Source organism: Sapajus apella, unplaced genomic scaffold (genome assembly GCF_009761245.1).
Source record: "Sapajus apella isolate SASKATOON/1434 unplaced genomic scaffold, GSC_monkey_1.0 scaffold144, whole genome shotgun sequence".
NCBI classification, from domain to species: domain Eukaryota; kingdom Metazoa; phylum Chordata; class Mammalia; order Primates; family Cebidae; genus Sapajus; species Sapajus apella.
In genome coordinates, this window is record NW_022437084.1 from 1,067,093 (window position 1) to 1,087,894 (window position 20,802).

General features: G+C 49.9%; 1 pseudogene; it reads left to right on the forward strand.

Annotated features, from left to right (window-relative positions):
• Nucleotides 1-1,541: 1,541 nt before the first annotated feature.
• LOC116540784 lies at nt 1,542-15,370 on the forward strand (annotated as a pseudogene).
• Nucleotides 15,371-20,802: the final 5,432 nt, after the last annotated feature.

Here is a 20,802-nt window from a genome sequence, read left to right on the forward strand (position 1 = left end):
TCTTCTTTCTCTGCTTCTCTTCTTTCTTCTTCCGCCACTCTTTCTTCTTCCAGTTCGATTAGCTCTTCATTTGTAAGTTCTCCAGATTCTTTGTCTAGCAACTCTTCGACATCTTCCATTTCACACTCCAAAGAAAGGTCTTTAGCAAGTTTTACTATTTTTTCCCGAATCGTTTCAAGTTCATGATCACTGTCAAATCCGTCAAAATCATTAACATAGCACTTAAAACAATTTTTCCAGATGCCATTCATGCACTTTGTCGTCACAGCCTCCCAGGCGGTAGTGATATTCTTGATACACATCAAAATGTTGTAGTGTTTACAAAAATCTCACAATGTTAGGGTTCTGAGTCAGCATCTATAGCGGATATTGCTTGAGCAAAGGTGGTTCGGAGATAGTTGGCCTTTAATGTAGCAATCGAACCTTGGTCCATAGGTGGGATGAGCGGAGTTGTGTTTGGCGGAAGAAAAACAAATTTTACATCTGGATGGAGATCGCCTAGATGTGGTGGGTGTCCAGGCGCATTATCGAGTAGCAATAAAATCTTGAAAGGAATATCTTTCTCCAAACAATATTCTCGAACTTGAGGAATAAAAGAGTTCATAAACCAGTCTTCAAACAATCCTTGTGTCATCCGTGCTTTACGTTGAGAACGAAAGTAGACGGGCAGTGTGTGATTGCTAACATTCTTGAACGCACGCGGGTTGTCTGAGTGTTAAATTAAGAACGGCTTCAGCTTAAACCCTGCGATGTTCCCACCAAGCAGCAGAGTTAGCCTTTCCTTAAATGCTTTAAATCCCGGCATGCTTTTGGCCTCTTTGTGAATATAAGTGCGTGCTGGCATCCGTTTCCAAAATAATCCAGTTTCATCAACATTGAAAATCTGTTCTGCTAGATATCCCTCACCCGTAATTAATTCATCCAGACTATCAACAAACTTACGTGCTCCTTCCTCATCCGCACTCGCTGCTTCTCCAGTCCCTCGAACACTATGCATTTGGAATCTTTTCCTGAATCTCTGGAACCAGCCAGTGCTTGCTACAAATTCTTGACTGTAATCTTCTCCAGCACGCTCCTTCAGAGTCTGAAATAGACTTCTCGCCTTCATCTGCACAGTAAAAAGACTTAATGGCGTCCGTTTTTGAATTTGATCTTCCATCCAAATATATAGCAATTTCTCCATTTCGTGGATGGGCCCGCTTCATTGCTTTGTTACAACTGTTGATCGCGTGGGTGCAGAACCTTTCACAGCTTCACAGATTCTTTCTTTATCTTTCAAAATGGTCGACACAGTCGAGTGTGGTTACTTCGTATCACATGCGATCACATTCACTTTCTTTCCTCCTTCGTACTGCTTAATTACCTTCATTTTCATGTCGAGATCTATGGCCTTTCTTTCCTTCTTGGCAGGCTGAGGCGTAGACAAAGACAATTTCCTCTTGGTAGACATCTTGGGAGGGGTTTGATGAAAAACATCCAAGACACAAAACACAAATTGCTGTACGGAGTCTGGGATAACAGTTGAAATGGTGCACGGGGAGATGGTAGTGCTGCCGGAAGCTGGTCCGCACTGTCGTACGCCCAGCTGGGCAATGCTTGCGCTGCCAGACACGGAGCAGTCGTGGCTGGCAATTGTGGTCGTAAAGTCGAATGGTCGTAAGTTGCATAGGTCGTAAGTTGATCAATACCTGTATGTGTTTCCCTCGGGGCAGGTCTGAGGTCTGTCTGAGGGAGGCTGTGAGAGGAGAGGAAGTACATGGCCTCTGCTCCTTATATGCTTCCCTCGGGGTAGGCCTCTGAGGTCTCCCTCTGCTCTGTGCAGAGGGGGACGAGCTCTGACCACCTGTAGGTCTGAGGTTTTTCTTCTGTGAACTGCCAAGTCCTCCCGCTTCTCCTCAGCCTCCAGTAGACCCTCAAACCTTCCCCTCGGCTCCTTCCTCTTCTCTCACTGTACAGGGAGCCCAGGATCTCTCTGCCTAAGAGCCGCTGCCCCCTCCGCTGTGGGTAGGTGAATGGGCCATGGGGAGAGGGACTCTGGGGCTGGACTGAACTGACCCTTGTTCTCCACTGGAGCCCTGGCTCAGGATGTGGTTTTCCAGCTGGAAATGCAGGAGCGCGGGACTGTGCAGGAGTGTCTGTGCACCCTCATGCCTTGCTAATTCTCCTCCCTCCACCCTCCTACACCAATAACTCTGTTCGTGATGACTGGTTCCAGGAAGGAGCCAAAGAATTCTGGGATGCTCCAGGGGCCACAAACAACCCAAACTGAAAAGTAGAGGACAGCCTGGCCCTATTTTCCCTCTTCAGGAATCCCCAGAGGAACAATTGCTCCCAGAGTCTCCTGGATGCCAGGGGAGGTGAGCAGCGGTTCATATTTCTCTCCGATGGAGGGAGGAGCTACCAAATACAGTTTAAAATCTCCCCAATTCTCTCTGTGTGTGACGGGTGGGAAGCCAACTCCAGGACTGACCACAGGGGAAAGTCAAAGGGGCTGCAGGGCAGGGCTGGGACAGGGCCCCTGTCCTGGGAGGGAGTTGGGCATAACCCATGTGGGGGCTCAGGGGAGGAGCTAGACCAGAGCCTCAGCTTCCCCCAGGGCTGCACCCTGGACCTTCCCCCTTGATCCTGCGTGCCCTGCATCTCCTCCGTAACCCTGACTCATACACCCAACACTCTCATCCTGTAGACCCTAGAGTCCAGCCACCTCTGAAACCTGACTTCATCTGTGTGCTGGGCCTATCAGCAGGGGACACCCCCTTATCATTTCCTGGATGTCAGCTGCCTCCACTTCCCTGAACCCCAGGACCACTCATTCCTGGTGTACACAATCACCCCAAGGCTCCAGGACCCTGGCACCAACCTCACTTGTCAGGTGAAGTTTCCCAGAGCTGGTGTGACTGCAGAGACGCCACACCTTCTAGCTGCACAGGGCCCTTGGTTCCACAAGCCCTGCCTGTGTTTCCAGCACCAGGCCCCTTACTAATAGGAGCTGGGGTGGTCCAGGGCTCCTCTGCCCCGTCGTTCATTAGGGAACTTCCCAAGGAAGGAGACAGTCTGTCACACTCTCCCCTTTGTCTCTATCCCCCGAAAGGAGGAGATGCTCCTGGTGTGGTTGTTGTGCTCATTCATTAAACATCACCTCCCCCACCTCGGGGAACCCCTCTCCATCTCTCATGCCTCTTGGTTCCTCCGCCCGTCCTTCCTGAGTCCCAGCCCTGGCAGGACCAACCCTCCCAGGAACCTAGAAGCTGTAATGGCCAGGCAGTGCCTGCTTTCCTGGGTGTGAACAGTGGTGTGGGAGGGAAAGGCTGTGGGCAGAGAGCCCACAGCTGTGGTTTGGGGCCTCCCTGCTGCGTGCAGCCCCCACCGAAGACCCCATCTGGAAAGTAGATTGGCCACTCCTCAAGAGCCCTGATTGCTCTGGCAGCGTGAGGCAAAGGTCCCCTTTTGTGGTCAGTTATTTTTCTGATCTTACCCCTAGGCTTCCTTTGGGGCCTCCTCTAGGGCCCTGTGACACCAAGGCTCTGTGACTCTCACCCTAAAGAGGCTCACACTGCAGCTGCTGCTGCCCCTGCTGTGGGCGGAAGAGTGGGCCTCGGGGAGAGGGGCCGTGGGGCTAAGCTGGGTTGACCCTTGTTTCCCCACAGGGGCCCTGGCTCAGGATATGAAATTCCGGCTGGAAGTGCCAGAGTCAGTGACGGTACAGGAGGGTCTCTGTGACTGTACACCACTCCATCTTCCACCCCCATGGGTCCCTGTATGACTCTAGCCCTGTCCACGGCTACTGTCCCAGAAAGGGGACGATTTCCATCAGGATCCTCAAGAGGCCAGAAGCAATCTAGGTGGAAAAGAGCAGGAGGAGACCCAGGGTTGATTCCACCTGCTTCAGACCCCAGGCCAGAACCTGCTTTCTGGATGTCAGAGATACACAGAGGGGAGATGCAGGGAGATCTATGTGAACTCTAATTACAGAAATGCTCTATGTGCATGTGACAGGTAGGGAATGAGGTCAAGAAAGGACACACGAATGGGGGTTCCCAGGGCAGTGAAGCTGACACTCAGGAAGGACCACTCAGGAAATCAAATTAACTGTCACACCGCTCAAGGAGGCAGCGCTCAGCTCATGCACAGAGAGAAGAAGCACACAGGTGCACACACTCTGCCTCTCCCTCACACACACGGTCACTGTCTCTCGCTCTGTTAAGACCTTCAATTAAAAGCTTCCATTAACATTTTAATATCATCCTTTCGATACAGCAGCTAGAAAATATAGTGAGACAAGTAAGGCTCCAACTTTACCTTTTTGTGTTAGCTGTGATTCGTGTTTGCTCCTGTTTTGGATATCTACCAGTGCACGTCAAACCACCCAGACAGCGGGGAGTGTACTGAAAGTCGCCTCTGCCATTCAGTGCATAGATCTCTTGTAACTTCAGTGCGTAGCGTTAGAGCTCATTCTGACCAAAATGTCTTTCTCCGTAAACACCCCTGCTGTGATCAAGGGAGTGCACTACTGAATTGCAGGGTCAACAGGAACTTCCTGAAATGACAGCTCGGTGAGTTCTTGTTCACTGGGTTGACTTTTTGTTCTTCATGATTGAAAAATAACTCAGTATACAGAATTTTAATAACCCAAACACTTCTTAGAAATTGCAAAGTATTCTTGGCTGGGCATGGTGGCTCATGCCTATATTCCCAGCACTTTGGGAGGCTGAACTGGGTGAATTACCTGAGGTTAGGAGTTCAAGACCAGCCTGATCAACATGGTGAAACCTTGTCTCTACTAAAAATACAAACATTGGCCGGGTGGGGTGGTGAACGCCTGTAATCCCAGCTATTCCGGAGGCTAAGGCAGGAGAATAGCTTGAACCTGGGAGGCGGAGGTTGCAGTGAGCTGAGATTGTGCCACTGGACTCCAGCCTGGGTGACAGAGCAAGACTCTATCAAGAAGGAAGGAAAGAGAGAGAGAAAGAAGGAAGGAAGAAAGGAAGGAAGGAAGGAAAGAGAGAGAGAAGGAGCAAGGGAGGGAGGGAGGGAAGATTATAGATTTATAAAACATTACACTGCTAATTTGGGTGGATCAACAACAATAAATCAGTACTAAGACCTTGACGCACTCAAGATTTTAAAAATAAAATTAAAACAGGAGAGCAACAAAGGACCACTCAGGAATGACTGTTCTTTGGATAAAGATATTCTCCAATATGCAGTGAATTTATAGCAACCCAAATTGTATAGATTTACATATTTGTAAATCTGTAAAACACCACTTGCTGCAAGCACTTTTGGTTTGTGTAGGTACCATTTGCCCTGTTGGTCCCAAATGAGCTGTTCATTCCCTTCAGACTCCAAATAGATAAGTGAAAGGCAGTTACCAAGTTCTAGCCTGATGAGAGGAGCGTCACAGGAGAAACCTGGTCTTCCTTTTCTGGGTATCGTCGGCAGTCGCCTGAATCGGTAGCTGAGGAAGGGGTTCAGCAGGGGTGTGAGGGGGACTCCCAAAGACAGAATTCATCCTTTCCCTTTGCAGCCTCTGCTCCCTCAAGGGCTTCTCATTTTTCCGTCTCTCCATCTCTGTCTTGTCTGTTGCATATTGAGTGGATTCAAGTGCCAAACAACCACGGTGAAAGTGAAAAACAGACACCCTCCAGGCACAGGAAAGGCAGCAGGATGGCAGTTATTGGAGGTAGAAATTTACCGCATTGAGTCCGCTGTCCTCGGACACAGAAGACAAGCTGAAATCCACAGAGATTCCGAGCTTGGGCCTGGGATGGAGCTGTCTACATCATAGTAAAAAGCACAGAAAATGGGATTCTTTTCTCCTACACAAGGGCTCACCCATGGGCCATGGTGACCCGTTTTGCAAGCACATCTTTTGCAAGTACGGCAGCGGTGAGCATGCTCTGGCTTTGCAGCCAGTGGGCTGGTTCCAGTTCTTGGCTTTGCCTCAAAAAAGAATTTGAGAGGGAGTCCGAAGTAAAAGTAAGCAAGAGAGTTAATTGCAAAGTGCAAATGCACCCTGACAGCTGATCAGAGCGGCCGCTCAAAGATGAGACAGCACTGACTGACGCTGGGGAAACCCCCTTTAGGGGAGTCTTTCATGATTACTCATGCAGGGGTGGGAAGGTGTGGCTCTTAAGCATGTCCTGGGTGGTCCCTTGGGCCTGCATGCACAGTGGCTGTACATGCTAGTGCATACGTCGCATGTCTTGTTAGCACTTTTAGTCTCCACCCAGGGGAGACTGTTGTACTGACCTGTGCTCAGCCCCCTGGGTGGAGACTATTGTAATGAGCATAAGTCAACCCCAGGTCACTAAGCATGGGTTTCTGCACCTGCGAGAATGTGGGGACTTTCCCTTCTGCCCTTCTACCTCCTCGCTCCAAGATGTTCTGACCGCGAGCCCAGGATGCGGTTTGTGCGCTGTCGGGCGGTTTGTTCTCTCCCTCTATTTGGCAAGTTTGTTTCCCTTTAAGGGAAGCCGTGACCCGCCTGTCTAACCTGCTTCCGCTTGGTACAGCAGCACTTGGGGCAGGTGTCGATCACTTCCTGGGGCTGCAGCTGCACACTCTCCGTGTATTCTTTTGTAGCCTTTCCTTTGGGTACCACCCTGGGGTCAGTGATCCTGGTTCTCAGCTGGGACAACCGGCAAACATCACCAAGAGGTTAAGATGTCCTCATTGACCACAGAGCACCAGAAGTCTTTGGAAGGCAGCCGCATGACAGACGTCACCACAAAGTCTGCATGGAAGACCAGAAACCACATCATGACAACGCAGATAACACCACAGTCATCGCAGTGACCCAGACCCCATCTGCCACATCAGCCTCAGAGAAAGAGGAGAATGACAAAGAGTCATTATTGTCCTTTTCAGTCAGGAGGGGAGGATGCTTGGTGTCCCGGAACCTGTGTCCTGATGGCCGCATGGCTTCCCTGACGCACCCTCGGGTGCAGACGGCAGGTGCATCTGCATAAGGGGGACACCCACAGACACCTGACACTGGCTGTGCAGGAATTCCAGGGAGAGCATAACAGGATCTGATGCACAATGCTTGGGTGTTTTAGCACCAGATGTGTAAGATCTGCTCACTAATGATTTCTAAACATCACTTGAACACTTTGTGCCTTTTCTTCGGGGTCTAAGGTGCATGCTGTCGTATGTGATAGGATCTGAGGCCCAGGCGGGGTTGGCTGGCACTGCAGCTCCTCCCTGCCTGCTGCATCACCAAGGCCAGGACACCTCATGCAACCACATTCATGGCTGAGCCAGAGTGGACCTGGAGCTCCTCTCTGTCCCCTCCATGCCACCGGCCAGTCAGAGGGTGGCGGCCGCCAAGCAGACGCTGGAGCCCAGAGCGGCACGGCCCCTGGGAGTCTCACCCAATTTTTAAATTCCTGGTCCTGTTTTCCAGCTGCTTTTACCCTCTCAACAGGCTACTCTTTCCTTGCACCATTAAAATATTTCTCAGCAAGGCCATTTTGAATGGTTGCAGGGCATGCTGGTATAATCCTGAAGCCAAGTTTGTATGACCAGTGTCCTTGCTGGAGTTCCAACTTGTTCCTAAATTCACTGTTAGTAGTATGTACAAAAGTTCTCTGAAAAGGACTTTTGGAGGAAAAAGACTTTATTCCAGTGATCAGTTTGCAAACCACAAAGGCTCCGTGTCCGGAGGGCAGTGGCATGATCATGGTTCACTGCAGCCTCAACCCTCCAGGCTCAGACAGTCCTCCCACCTCAGCCTCCCAGAAGGGTAGTACCACAAGTGTGCACTACCATGCTAATTGTTTTTTTCTGGTAGAGACAAAGTCTGCCTGTGTTGTGCAGGCTGATCTCAAATTCGTGGACTCCAGCTGTCCTCCCACTTCAGCCTCCCTAAGTGCTGAGACTGTAGGCTTGAGCCACTGTGCCCAGCCAGTTCTTTCCATTAAAAAAATATATATAGACAATTTTTCCCAGAAGCATATCATGGGATAGGCATAACTTTCAGAGCAGTTTATGTTCACAGATTGAGCAGAAGGTACAGAGATTTTCCATATAGCAGCTGCCTTCACACATGCATAGCCTCCCCTATTACCAGCATCTCCACCAGAGTGGTACATTTGTCATATTTGATGAACCTACATTAACACGTTATTAGCACTCAAAGTCCATCATTTATATCAGGGTTCACTACTTTGTATACACACCAGCATGAACAGCTTTTGCCTAGTCCCATTTGTAGATCTGTAATTAATTCCAGCAGTCAACTCGTGTGGGAAAGAAATGAACCTTGGCCAGAGAAAAACCTGGCCTTCTGGAGCACCTCATCCAAAACCCCATCTCCTCGGTCAGCAATAGCATCCAAAGCCCTGGGGGCAGGAGGCGGCCTGGGGAGCAGACCCAACGAGCTCACAATCCCTTTCTGGAGCTCAGCTTTGTAGCTTCGTATCAAGAGAGCAGAACATCACAGTCCCTCCCAAAGCAAAGTCCTGCCTGGTGCAGCCAGAGTGGACACTAATGAACAGCCACTGTACCCCATTTATCAGGCCTGGAGACAAGTGAAATGCTAACCTGGAATCTTTGAGGAGCTGTGCACAAGGTGGAGGTTCTAACAGTGCCCTTACCCGCATCCTTGGGGCCCTGTCCAAGCAAACCCCAGCGCCTCAAACGCATCACACCACTAGGGGGAGCCATAGAATTGCACAATGCATCAACCCTCACCTTTGTCTACAACCTCCTGGTAGGGGTAAGAAGTGGATAGAGAAGGTGAGAGGCAGGAGGCCTCAATCAGCTTCCAGAGATGAGAGTGGAATGGAAAAAAAAAAATAGCCTTAACAATAGCAATAACATTACGAATAACCTCAGATAATAGCTACTTCCTGTAGTTGTCATTCCTGTTTGGTGAGATTGTAAATCTTTGTTTTGGGTTTTCTTTTTTTTTTTTTTCCCCCGAGGGAGTTTAGCCCTTGTTGCCCAGGCTGGAGTGCAATGGCACGATCTCGGCTCACTGCAACCTCCAACTCCCGGGTTCAAGCAATTCTGTCGCCTCAGCCTCCCAAGTAGCTGAAATTACAGGTGCCTGCCACCGTGCTCAGCTAATTTTTGTGTTTTTAGTAGAGGTGGGGGTTTCCCCATCTTGGCCCGGCTGGTCTGGAACTCCCGACCTCAGGTGATCCAGCCACCTCAACCTCCCAAAGTGCTGGGATTACAGGTGTGAGCCACCATGCCTGGCGAGATTGTAAATCTTGACATAGGTTAGTCTCTGGGTGACAGGGTGGGAGTCGGGTGTCAGGAAGCATTTGGGGGTCAAAGAGGATGGAGGAGATTGGTGCAGGGATCCCTGCAACTCTCTGGGTGAGTAGCAGAGGGCGCCCTGACCAGGGCAGGGAATGTTGGATATTTGGACATAAGGGGGCGTCATGGTGCCTTGGGAAGTCCACCGACTCTGCCTCAGAAGGGAAATTACTTATCTCTATGTGCCTCAATGTCCTCATCTGCAAAGTGGACATCAGCTTCTACCTTTATGAGCCTGAGAACAAAAGCCAGGCAGAATAAATGAACAACCACAGGAACAATAACAAACAAGGACAAGAGCCAAAAGCAAACAGAGAGATGAGCCCCTCTATCATCAGACCCCGAAATCCAGCCACAGTGAAAGCCAGGTCTACCCCTCAGATTTCCCAAACAACAGAAATCAAAGCTTTTTTTCATTAAAAGCAAAAAAAAAAAAAAAAAAAAAAAAAAAAAGCCATAACATTGGATGGAAACAACTATGATTTTTAATGTGAACATGACTTGTTCTTGTGGTTCCTGGACATTGCCTGCTGTATGAATTGTGAGAGAGACAGTGAGAGCTGCTGCAAAGCCCTGTAGAGATGGAGATCATGCAGCAAATGGCCAACGGCTATGAGCGTTAGAAAACCTGTGCTGGGCCAGGTGCAGTGGCTCACATCTGTAATCCCAGCACTTTGGGAGGTCAAGGCGGGCAGACCATTTGAGCCCAGGAGTTGGAGACCAGCCTGGGCAACATGGCGAAACACCATCTCTAAAAAACAGGAAAAAAGAGAAAACCTGTCCTGATAAATAATGATGACATCTCCACATGCAAATCTTTCTCCAGAGAGGGCACATTCCCATCTACTCAACGCTGCTCGTCCTCCTTAAGGAATTGAATGAAGCTGGGCTTGATGGCTCACACCTGTAATGATTCCAGGTTAACATTTCATTTGGTCTCCGGGCCTTGAAGGCACACACTTTGGGAGGCTATGGTGGAAGGATTACTTGAGGCCAGGAGTTCGAGACCAGCCTGGTCAACATAGCGAAACCCCCTCTCTACCAAAAATTCAAAATAATAGTGGGGCGTGGTGGCACACGACTGCAATTCCAGCTACTTGGGAGGCTGAGACACAAGAATCTCTTGAACCAAGGAGGCTGAGGCTGCAGTAAGTTAAGACCATGCCGCTGCACTCCTGCCTGGGTGACAGTCTGTCTCGAAAAAATGAGAAAGAAATTGAATGAGCTTTTGCCCAGTGAGGAAAGTTTTCTTGTATGTAAATTCATGTGCTTTTCCTTATTCTTCAAAAGTTATTTTCTATGCACTTCACATTCTCGTTGACTACAAAGAGAAATTCCTTGTACATGTCAAAGCTTGATTAACTCACACACTATGCTTGAACATCCCTATGTGTTTCACCATGGGGTGGTTCCCTGGCCACCTTACCTTTTGAGCTTAAATCTTCCTTGGAGAAATCAGAATAACCTCAAATGAGATCATAATTTCCCACTAATTCCATGTGCAGCCTCATATGTTTTCTCCGTTTCAGCTTTAAAGTGTTATTTATTTTAGTTCCAAAATGATGCGTTTCTTCATATTTTCATTTAGAAACAAGGAATAGACTCTAATTGTTGGACAAAAAAAAGTGAATGAATAAACAATGTGTGTCACATACATGCAATCGAATATTACTCAGCCTTAAAATAGAAGGAGCTGGGCCGGGACATGGTGGCTCACGCCTGTAATCCCAGCACTTTGGGAGGGCCAGGCAGGCAGATCACTTGAAGTCAGGAGTTCGAGACCAGCCTGGTTAACATAGTATAAAACCCTGTCTCTACCAAAAATACAAAAATTAGCCAGGCTTGATGACCTGTGCCTGTAATCCCAGGTACTCGGGAGACTGAGGCAGGAGAATCACTTGGACCTGGGAGGCAGAGGTTGCAGTGAGCCTGGATCATGCCACTGCACTCCAGCCTGGGCAACAGAGTAAGAACCTGTCTCAAAAAACAAAAACAAAAACAAAAATTAGCTGGGTGTGGTGGCAGGTGCCTATAATCCCAGCTACTCAAGAGGCTGAGGCAGGAGAATCGCCTGAACCCAGGAGGCGGAGGTTGCAGTGAGCCAAGATCACATCATTGTACTCTAGCCTGGGCAACAAGAGCAAAACTCTGTCTCAAAAGAAAACGAAACAAGCAAACAAACAAAAAAAAGAAGAAGGAGAAGCTAGCAGGAGACACTAGCATGTGTTGCAGCGTGGATGAATCTTAAATATATTGTGCTCAGTCACAGCAGGAAAAACACTGTATCATTCTACATATGGGGGCGTGGAGAATAGGCAGATTCACAGATGCAGAAAGTAGAACCATGCTTGCCAGGGGCTGTGATCAGGAAGAAATACGGAGTTTTCACCTAATTGGTGCAGTTTCAGTTTGGGAAGATGAAGAAACTTCTGGAGCTCAATCATGGTGATTCATAACAATGTGAGTATACTTGGTGCCACTTCTCTGAACACTGAAAAATAGTTAAAATGGTAATTTTTTCTTCTGTATATTGATTAAAGGAATAACTATGTGCCTACATTTCTAATTCTTTTCCAAATTAATATTTACATGGAAACAGGCTGAGGCTTCATAGCCACGGCACTTGCGGGGTTTCCCCCCTACAAATGGTTTGCATTTTTTCTTTGTACGTTAAGGAGCCATTTTATTTATTTTATTCTGTGACCTCCTGTTTATAGGGTCTGCTCAGCTTTCCAGAGTGATTTTGCCTTTTATCATTTATTATTGGAGGCTCTCTTCAGTTTGAGAAATTACTGAATATCAGTAACATGCATTCCAAATACATATCCCAATATGCCATGTGGCTTTTTTCTTTCTTTCTTTCCTTTTCTTTTTTTTCTTTTTGGAGAAGGAGTCTGTCGCCCAGGCTGGAGTGCAGTGGCATAATCTCAGCTCACTGCAACCTCCACCTCCCAGGTTCTAGTGATTCTCCTGACTTAGCCTCTCGAGTAGCTGGGATTATAGGCACGCGCCACCACAGGTGGTTAATTTCTTTTGGTATTTTTAGTAGAGACAAGGTTTCACCATGTTGGTTGGCCAGGCTGGTCTTGAACTCCTGATCTCAGGTAATCTGCCTGCCTCAGCCTCCCAAAGTGCTGGGATTACAGGCGTGAGCCATCGTGCCCAGCCCCATGTGGCTTTTTCTTAGTTGTCCATGATTTTTGCAATGTAAAGGGATCCATTTGTTCCTGTAGCCACACTTCTCGATCTCTTTTATTGGTGCCAATTACCCCCATGCAGAATTTATTAAAGCAAATCTTGAGCGGGCGCAATGGCTCACACCTGTAACCAGAGCAATGTGGGAGGTCAAGGCAGGTGGATTTTTGAGGTCAGGGGCTCCAGACCAGCCTGACCAACATGGTGAAACCCCATCTCTACCAAAAACACAAAAATTAGCTCTGTGTGGTGGCACACACCTGTAATCCCAGCTGCTCAGGAGGCTGAGGCAGGAGAATTGCTTGGACCCAGGAGGTGGAGGTTGCAGTGAGGCAAGATCACGCCACTGCACTCTAGCCTAGGTGACCCCTCCCCTCAAAAAAAAACACACACACGCACAACTCCCTGCTTTTCCTCCTGTGTCTTATGGCTAAATTCCACCTTCCACCCCAGCGTGTACACCCTGTCTCCCTCCAGCCCTGCAGGTCTATTTGCATTTTCTGGAAGTGCTCAGGCTTTGGTCATCTGTCCACTTTCTGTTCCTTCTTAATGGAATGTGCTTCCAGCCCTCATTATCTAGCTACCCCTGCTTGTGCTTCATGCTCTACTTCATGTGTGAAGTAGGTGTGCCTCCTTCAGGAAGCCTTCCTGGATCACATAATTTACCTGGTCTCATATACATTGACATCCCCAAGGCTACTGGAGCCTGAGTCACCTCCACCACATGTCATGTGGCCTCATGAGCACCTGTTCCTAAGTCCTGCTACCAACCAGTCTCCGCATTTCTGGGAGTGAGCGCCTCTCAGAGACACAGTGATAAGTTAGTAAACCGGTGATAGGGGAGGACCTGGATAAAGACCAAGAAAGTTCAGGGGAGAACCTGGAAGCTGAGGTGTCAGCGAGAGCATTGAAGAGGACGTGGAATATGGGCCTAAACTGGCATCTTATCTGAGTGTCCTGTAAAACCCAAGAGCCTCCCTCGGTGATTTCTGGGGCCCAGATCCAGCCAAAAAAGGCCCATCAGAGCAGAGATGAATCTAAACCATGCTATGTAGAGAAGTTGGGGCCTGAGCCAGGCTCTGATCCCAGGCTCACCCCTCTTCCTGGATCCATCTCACAGATCCTGTTTCTATCAGTCTTTGCTTGTGAGTCTGAATCTGTTCCTCTATTTGGTCTCTTTAGGTGTCCTTCTTTCTCTCGACCTCTTTGTCACTCTGACCCTCTGTCTCTTTTTCTCTAGCCTCCACAACCCTGAGAAATGGGTCATCTCTTCTGGTTCTGGAAGGACAGCGCCTGCACCTGGTCTGTGCTGTTGATAGCAATCCTCCCGCCAAGCTGCGATGGGCCCAGGAGAACCTGATCCTGAGTCCCTCACAGCCCAACCCTGGGGTGCTGCAGCTGCTTCGATGCACTTCAAGGATGAAGGAGAATTCACCTGCTGAGCTCGGAACCCTCTGGGCTCCCAGCAAGTCTCCCTGAGGCTCTTTCTGCAGAGTGAGTGTCAAGGGGCTGCATATCGGAGCCCCCTCCCTCCCAACGACGTTTCCTCCCAGGTCTCTGAACGAGGAGTCCACAGAGCTCACCAAGAGAATAGGGCTATGCTCTGCTTAGCTCAGCCTCAGCTGTGAGGCCAGGAATGTCTCCAGGGCCAGAGCCTCTGTTTACCGCTAGTCAGTCTCGGTAGGGGATGAGGTGAGCCCTGGGCTGTTTTCTGACATGCAGGGATGCAGGGAGAACTGGTAGAAGCCATGTCCAATTGTCAGGAAAGGAACAATAAGGAACTGTGGTTTAGCAAGTGAATCTACCTCATGCACCTTTATGCAGGGAAATCGGGGCCCATGGCAGAGGTGGTTCTGGTGGCCATCAGGGAGGCTGCCATGAAGATCCTGCTTTTCTTTCTCTGCCTCATCATCCTCAGGTGAGCACTGCCCCAGGGAGCAAAGGGAGGTGGGGGGAAGGCAAAGGACACAAGGCTGAATTTGAGTCCCAGTACTGGAGGGACCTGAACCAGTCAAGAGAGCCTGGGCCAGCAGAGGCTCAGCCGTGGTGAGAATTTCACACAGAACAGTGTTTTCTGTACCCAACATGCAGTTTTTCTGCATGTCCAGGGTGTGAGGTTCCTCCCCTCATCGTGGGGGTCTTGGGATGGAACCTGCTCTCTCCACATCAGTCCCCTCCAGCCCCTTAGCAGGGCACAGGGAAGTGAGTCTGCTGCCCCCTGCACCCTGATTTGGCCACAATCACAGGCCCTTGTCTCTTCACACAAAGTGAAGTCCCACAGGAGGAAGGCAGCAAAGGCAGCTGCAGGTGTGGAGGCTGCAAATGTTGTCAAAGGTTAATATCTCAGGTGAGTGCTGAGGGCATCTCACCCTCCAACACACTGGACACCTCCCCCTTGATGGCCCCGATGATTGCTCAGCATGGTCCATCCATCTCCCTCCCCAAACCCTCTTCTTTTCCTGGGCTCCCCATCCCACTGATGACACAGTGGTCCCACCTCTTGTCACAGGTAAACGACTATCTGGGGCCAGTGGCACAGGCAGTAAAAAGAATTTACCAAGACAGTTATAGGTGTAGAACTGCAGATTTATTAGAGAAAGTATGAAAATACGTTCTAACAGGCAGGCCAGCAAGAGGGGAGCTGACTGCAGAGACAAAGGCTCGTCCCAGCAAGCCTTTATAGGATGGTGCTTGTGCTGGAGAGGGACGCGTGGAGTACTGATAGTGCAGTGAGGTAACTTACACTTTTCTATCAGCTGAGGGTCTGGTGATAGCTGGGCACAGAAAGTTATGAGTTATTTGTGCAGAGGGGCTACCTGTCCTGAACCGTGAAGAAAGGCAGCCTTGTAGCTTATCAGCTTTCTCTCTTTGCCTGCTCCTACCAGCCTGACTCTTTTTCCTCATTAGGGCTTGACATTTCTTTTTTTTTTTTTTTGAGAGTCTCTCTCTGTCACCAGGCTGGAGTGCAGTGGCGTGATCTCGGCTCACTGCAACCTCCACCTCCCAGGTTCAAGTGATTCTCCTGCCGCAGCCTCCCAAGTAGCTGAGACTACAGGGACATACCACCACGCCCTGCTAATTTTTGTATTTTTAGTAGAGACGGGATTTCACCATGTTGGCCAGGATGGTCTTAATCTCTTGACCTTGTGATCTGCCTGCCTTAGCCTCCCAAAGTGCTGGGATTGCAGGCGTGAGCCACCGCGCCAGACCAGGGCTCGGTACTTCTAAAGTCAGAACCAGAGTGTGAGTCTCCACCTTGATCTCTCTCCTTCCTCCAAGGCCCATAAATCATTAACTCTTGTCCTCCTTCCTCCTAAGCAGGGTTCATTGTGGAGCCCTTTTCTCCATCCTGACCCTGATCATGCCTTGGGCCTCACCTCTTCCCTGGTCACTAAAACCCCCTCACCTTTTGCCCATCTCTCCCCAGCACAGGCCTCCAGACTCTGCTTCCAGAACCGGGGAGGCAGAGGTTGTGGTGAGTCGAGATTGCGCCATTGCACTCTAGTCTGGACAACAAGAGTGAAACTCCATCTAAAAAAAAAAAAATCTTGAACTTGACTCATCACATCTGTAAAGCCCCTTTGTATTTTTTTTTTTTGTGTGTGTGTAACTCTTGGCTCTTGGCTCTGCAGGGTAAAAGCTCCTTTATCTTGTGCAGCAATATATTAACAGCTTCAGGCGATGCAGGATTTTTTGCTCCTGAGCTAAACTAGGTCTAGGTTTTTGTCTCATGGCCAGGAAAAATTAGGCAGGTGGACACTTGAAGAGGGAGTGGAGTAGAATTTATTAAGCTAAAGGAAAGCTCTCAGCAAAGAGAGTGTTCCTGAAAGCAGGTTTCCGGTTACCCCCTCAGAGATTAATAGGTTTTGTTGTTGTTTTCTTTTGTTTTATTTGTTTTTTGGGGGTGGGAGGGAAGGAGTTTTACTCTTGTTGCCCAGGTTGGCGGGCAGTGACATGATCTCGGCTCACTGTAGCCTCCACCTCCTGGGTTCAAGTGATCCTTCTTTCTCAGCCTCCTGAGTAGCTATGACTACAGGCATGAGCCACCATGCCCAGCTAATTTTGTATTTTTAGTAGAGATGGGGTTTTACCATGTTGGTCAGGCTGGTCTTGAACTCCCGACCTCAGGTTATCCGCCTGCCTTGGCCTCCAAAGTGCCTGGATTACAGGCGTGAGCCACCACGCCTGGCCCACACACAGGCTTTTACATAAGCTGATGGGCTAGGTTCCGTTTGTATAAGGTGCAAATTCCTGATGGCTCCACCCCATTCCCCCAGTGCATATGTGGGCCCTTCGTCTTCCATGAGATGTTTAGGCAAGTCTCCTGTGCAGGTTTCCTTATCTGCACGAAATGTCTGGTGTAAGCGCCTATGGGGTGGATCAGGGGTTCTTTGGGGACCCTTCCATTACTGTCCGCCTAAAGCAAGCTGACTAACTCCTTTCACAGGGATTAGCAAGTAAACATCTTTGGGGGCCATTACCCTGTTGGCCACTTCATCTAATCAGGTGTGGGCATTGTCATAATATGTATGTAAATTGTAAGCAAAGAAGACATAAATGGCATCCAGGAAATGTGGAATTAATTAGTGGAATAGGCAACAGTGATCCTGTTCCCAGGCCCCTCATGCACCTCCTCCTGCCCGATGAGACCCTGCCTTCCCTTTCATCAGGGCTCGCCAGCAGCATCCTGTCCATGAGCAGATGTCTCCCTTCCTATGCTGAATGGGAGACAGACCAGCCCCAGGTGGAGCCATGAGGGTGGAGCCCAGGCTGGGGGTCAGGCTGGGTGCTGCTGAGCTTGTGCGGGGGGCTCCTGGATGAGGAAGCTGAGTGCACATGGTCTAGACTCTCGGGGTGACATGGTAAGAGTCCCAGTCATGAGATCCTGTTAGAAACAGGAAGCTGTCCCTCTGTTCCTGGGTCACTGCAGCAGGGTGTGGGCAGCTGTCCCTCTGTTCCTGGGTCACTGCAGCAGCAGCGGGCTGCAAGCAGCAGGTGCAGGAGGGCTCCTCTCAGGTCCATCTCTGTGCTCTATCTCTCTCAGAGGTGCTCCCTGAACTTCTGCCCAGGGGACTTTCTGCAGCCCCAAGTAGCCCCATCTGGCCTCCTGGGCTAGCCCCTTCTTTATCTTCCCAGCTGTGCCTTTCCATCCACAGATCATTTCATGGGTTACCCATGTTTTGGGGAGCAAGGGTCCTGTTCTGTAAATAACAATTTAAAAAGTGAAAAGAAAAGCGGACAGAGAGGAAAAATATCTGAAATACACATATCTGACTTAGGTCTTGTATCCAGAAAATATAAAGGACTTTGGCAGGAAAACAATGAGCCAACAAAACCCAGTTGAAATAGAATAAAGAATTGATCACATGCTTCACAAAGACAAACAGTGTCATTAGCCATGAAATCATGCCCAGCATAATTCCTTAATAGGGAACCAAAATGAAACCAGGAGATGCCCCTGCACCCCGATTACAATGGCACAAAACAAGGACGTCTCTCTTGGCCACTGAATGGCGGCAGCATTGAGGAAGGGACATTCTTTCTCCACTGGCTCTTAAAACAACGTGCTTTTTTGCTTTGCATGAAAACATCCAGCATGACTCTTATTTTGGAGGCATTCTTAAAGTTTCTTATGTCCACATGCTAAATATAAAAAAAAAAAAACTTCCTCATTTCTATTTTTGAATGCCTAATATGCTATTTTTTTTTTTTTAAGTTGGAGTCTTACTCTGTCACCCACGCTGGAGTGCAGTAGCACAATCTCAGCTTACTGCAACCTCCACCTCCCAGGTTCAAGCCATTCTCCTGCCTCAACCTCCTGAGTAGTTGGGACTACAGGCACCCACCACCATGCTCGGCTAATTTTTTTTGTATTTTTAGTAGAGACGGGGTTTTATCATATTGGCCAGGTTGGTCTCGAACTCCTGAGTTTGTGATGCGCCCACCTCGGCCTCCCAACTAATATGCCAGTTTATATTGTGAACTATGTACTGGGTTCTAGTGGAGGGAAGAGTTTCCCTGTGCCCTCAGAGGGTGCAATAATTAAGTTTACAAAACAGACGACAGGCAGATCATCAGGAGAAAAGGGATCAAGGTCCCTGGAGTCTCTGGGGCTGAGGGTTTCTGTTGCCGTCTGCAGAGAGCTTCTGAGCTCTAACTGTGTGTGGGTCTGAGGTTCCTCTTCTGTCAGGGCTGAGGTCTCCAGCTCCTTCCCAGCTCCCCATGAATCCCCGAAGCCCACCTTCCCCACTCCCCTCCCCTTTTCTCACACAGTGAGTCCTGGCCTCAGAGTTGCTGCAGCGGCTGCAGCTGTCCCTGCAGTGGGCGGGTGAATGGTCCCAAGGGAGGGGCTGTGGGGCAGGTGGAGCTGAACCTGTGTCTCCACAGGGGCCCTGGCTCAGCGTCCAAGATTCCAGCAGGAAGTGCCCAACTTGGTGACAGCACAGGAGGGTCTGAGAGAGTGAGATGGGCGCTGCTCCATCTTCTACCTGACAAATGGTGGGAATGATTATACCCCAGCCATGGCTACTAGCTCAGGAGTGGGGGCCCCAGGTCTCGCCTCTCTCTGCATGACCCTTTCAGAAAGCTCATATCCTAGTCCTACCTCTGCCTGGAAGATGCCCATAAATTTCTGTCTGGTTCAGCCTGTTCTGAGCACAATTCACTCCCCGTTGAGAGGCCCCACCCATGTGAGTCAGCTCGGCCAGTGTCCTGGAAAGCTCTTTACGCGTCTCTGAATTTCACCCAAGTCTTCCCATGAGTTGGGGGTTTTGCAACCTTGACTTCCGGAAAATGTCTGTAATCACCCCCTTCCTTTATTCCTATGGCCACAGTCCCACCTCAAGTCTCTAACTTTGCTCACCTGGACCCGGGTGACGCCTGGAGCTGCAGCAGCTTCCCTCCTGGCCTAGCAGTCTCCAGTCTTGCTCCCTCCAGCCAACCACAATTTGGGCCCCAAAGAGGGGTCTGTCTCTAACCAGATCTTTCCCTGTCGCTTCCCTACTCAGATCCTCCCCTGGCTCCTGTGGCCCAGGAGAAAGCCCAAGTGTGTCACCTGTCTTGGTTCCTCTAAGTGGCCAGAACCACAAGGGTGAGGACCCTCCACGGTTTCGCACACAAAGGCCAGTCGTCCTGGGTCGTTCTCTCCATGTCCTGATATGGCCAAGTCCTCCACATGTTTCCATGCCCCTGTCCCGGGATCATTAATGTGCCTCCCCACCCCTGCATGCTGGGGGTCTTTGACCCTACTTGCTCTTGCTTGCAATTCTGGTCTCAGAGAGGCTGTTTCCACTCCTAAGTCTGGGGAGGACAAAGGGAGAGACAGGAGGGCCTCTCAGTCCTGCCCCTCCAGCTCTTTCGGTTTCCCTAGTCCCACAGATTCTGGGCAATGCCCCGTCTCTGCAGATGCAGGAGGGCAGTCCCTGCACGTGGTCTGTGATGCTGACAGCAGCCCCTCTGCCAGGCTGAGCTGGTCCCAGGGCAGCCTGACCCTGAGTCCCCCCACCCCTTGCATCTCCAGGTCCTGGACCTGTTGGTTTTAGGGAATGGAGAATTCACCCACTGGGCTCACTCCCTGCTGGGCTCCTGCCACATCTCCCTGAGCCTGGCTGTGCAGCGTGAATGTTAACAGAACACCTTCTTCTGTTGGGGGTGGGTCAGCTCAGGCAAGGGAAGAGTGGGCTGAGGACAGTCCCACCTCTGTTTTCCTTCCCCTACCCCAACCCTGTACAGCCTGTTTCTGCTCTCACATTTCTGGAGAGCAGTGGAGCGCCTGGCTTCTGCCCCTCAACCTGCTCAGGGGAACCATAATGGGAGTGGCTTTCTTCTAACCTATGATGTCACCTGGATCTACTGCACAGGGGAGAAGCCCTCTCAAGTTGTCCTATAACTTGAGCCCTCAAATCCATGGGTGGCTTCACCATCCTCTCCTCCCCAAAGCACAACTTCCACATCACTGGTATCTCCTCTCAGAACTGTGTTTCCCACACAGGCTCAGGGGCTCCCAAGGGGATAGGACTGCTTGTGGTGACTGAGCTCCCCACCTCACAGCGGAGCTGAGGTCTGGGCCCCAGGGCCCCAGTGGGGGTGAGGGTCCTTCAGACCACGTGTCCTAAGACTCACCCTGCACATGGCTGGAGCAAGGAGATCCTGGGTGTCTCAGTCCCACCTCCTGTGCAGAACAGCCTCTCTCTATCCCTTACCTTTGCTTTCCTTACCTCTTCCTTATGGCTCTATAGGAATGGTTGTGAGGGTAGGTGAGGAAATAGATTGCTATGCGTTATCACTAATTCGAGTTATAATCCATGCAGTTTCTTGCTCTCCATGCTTGCTTTAATC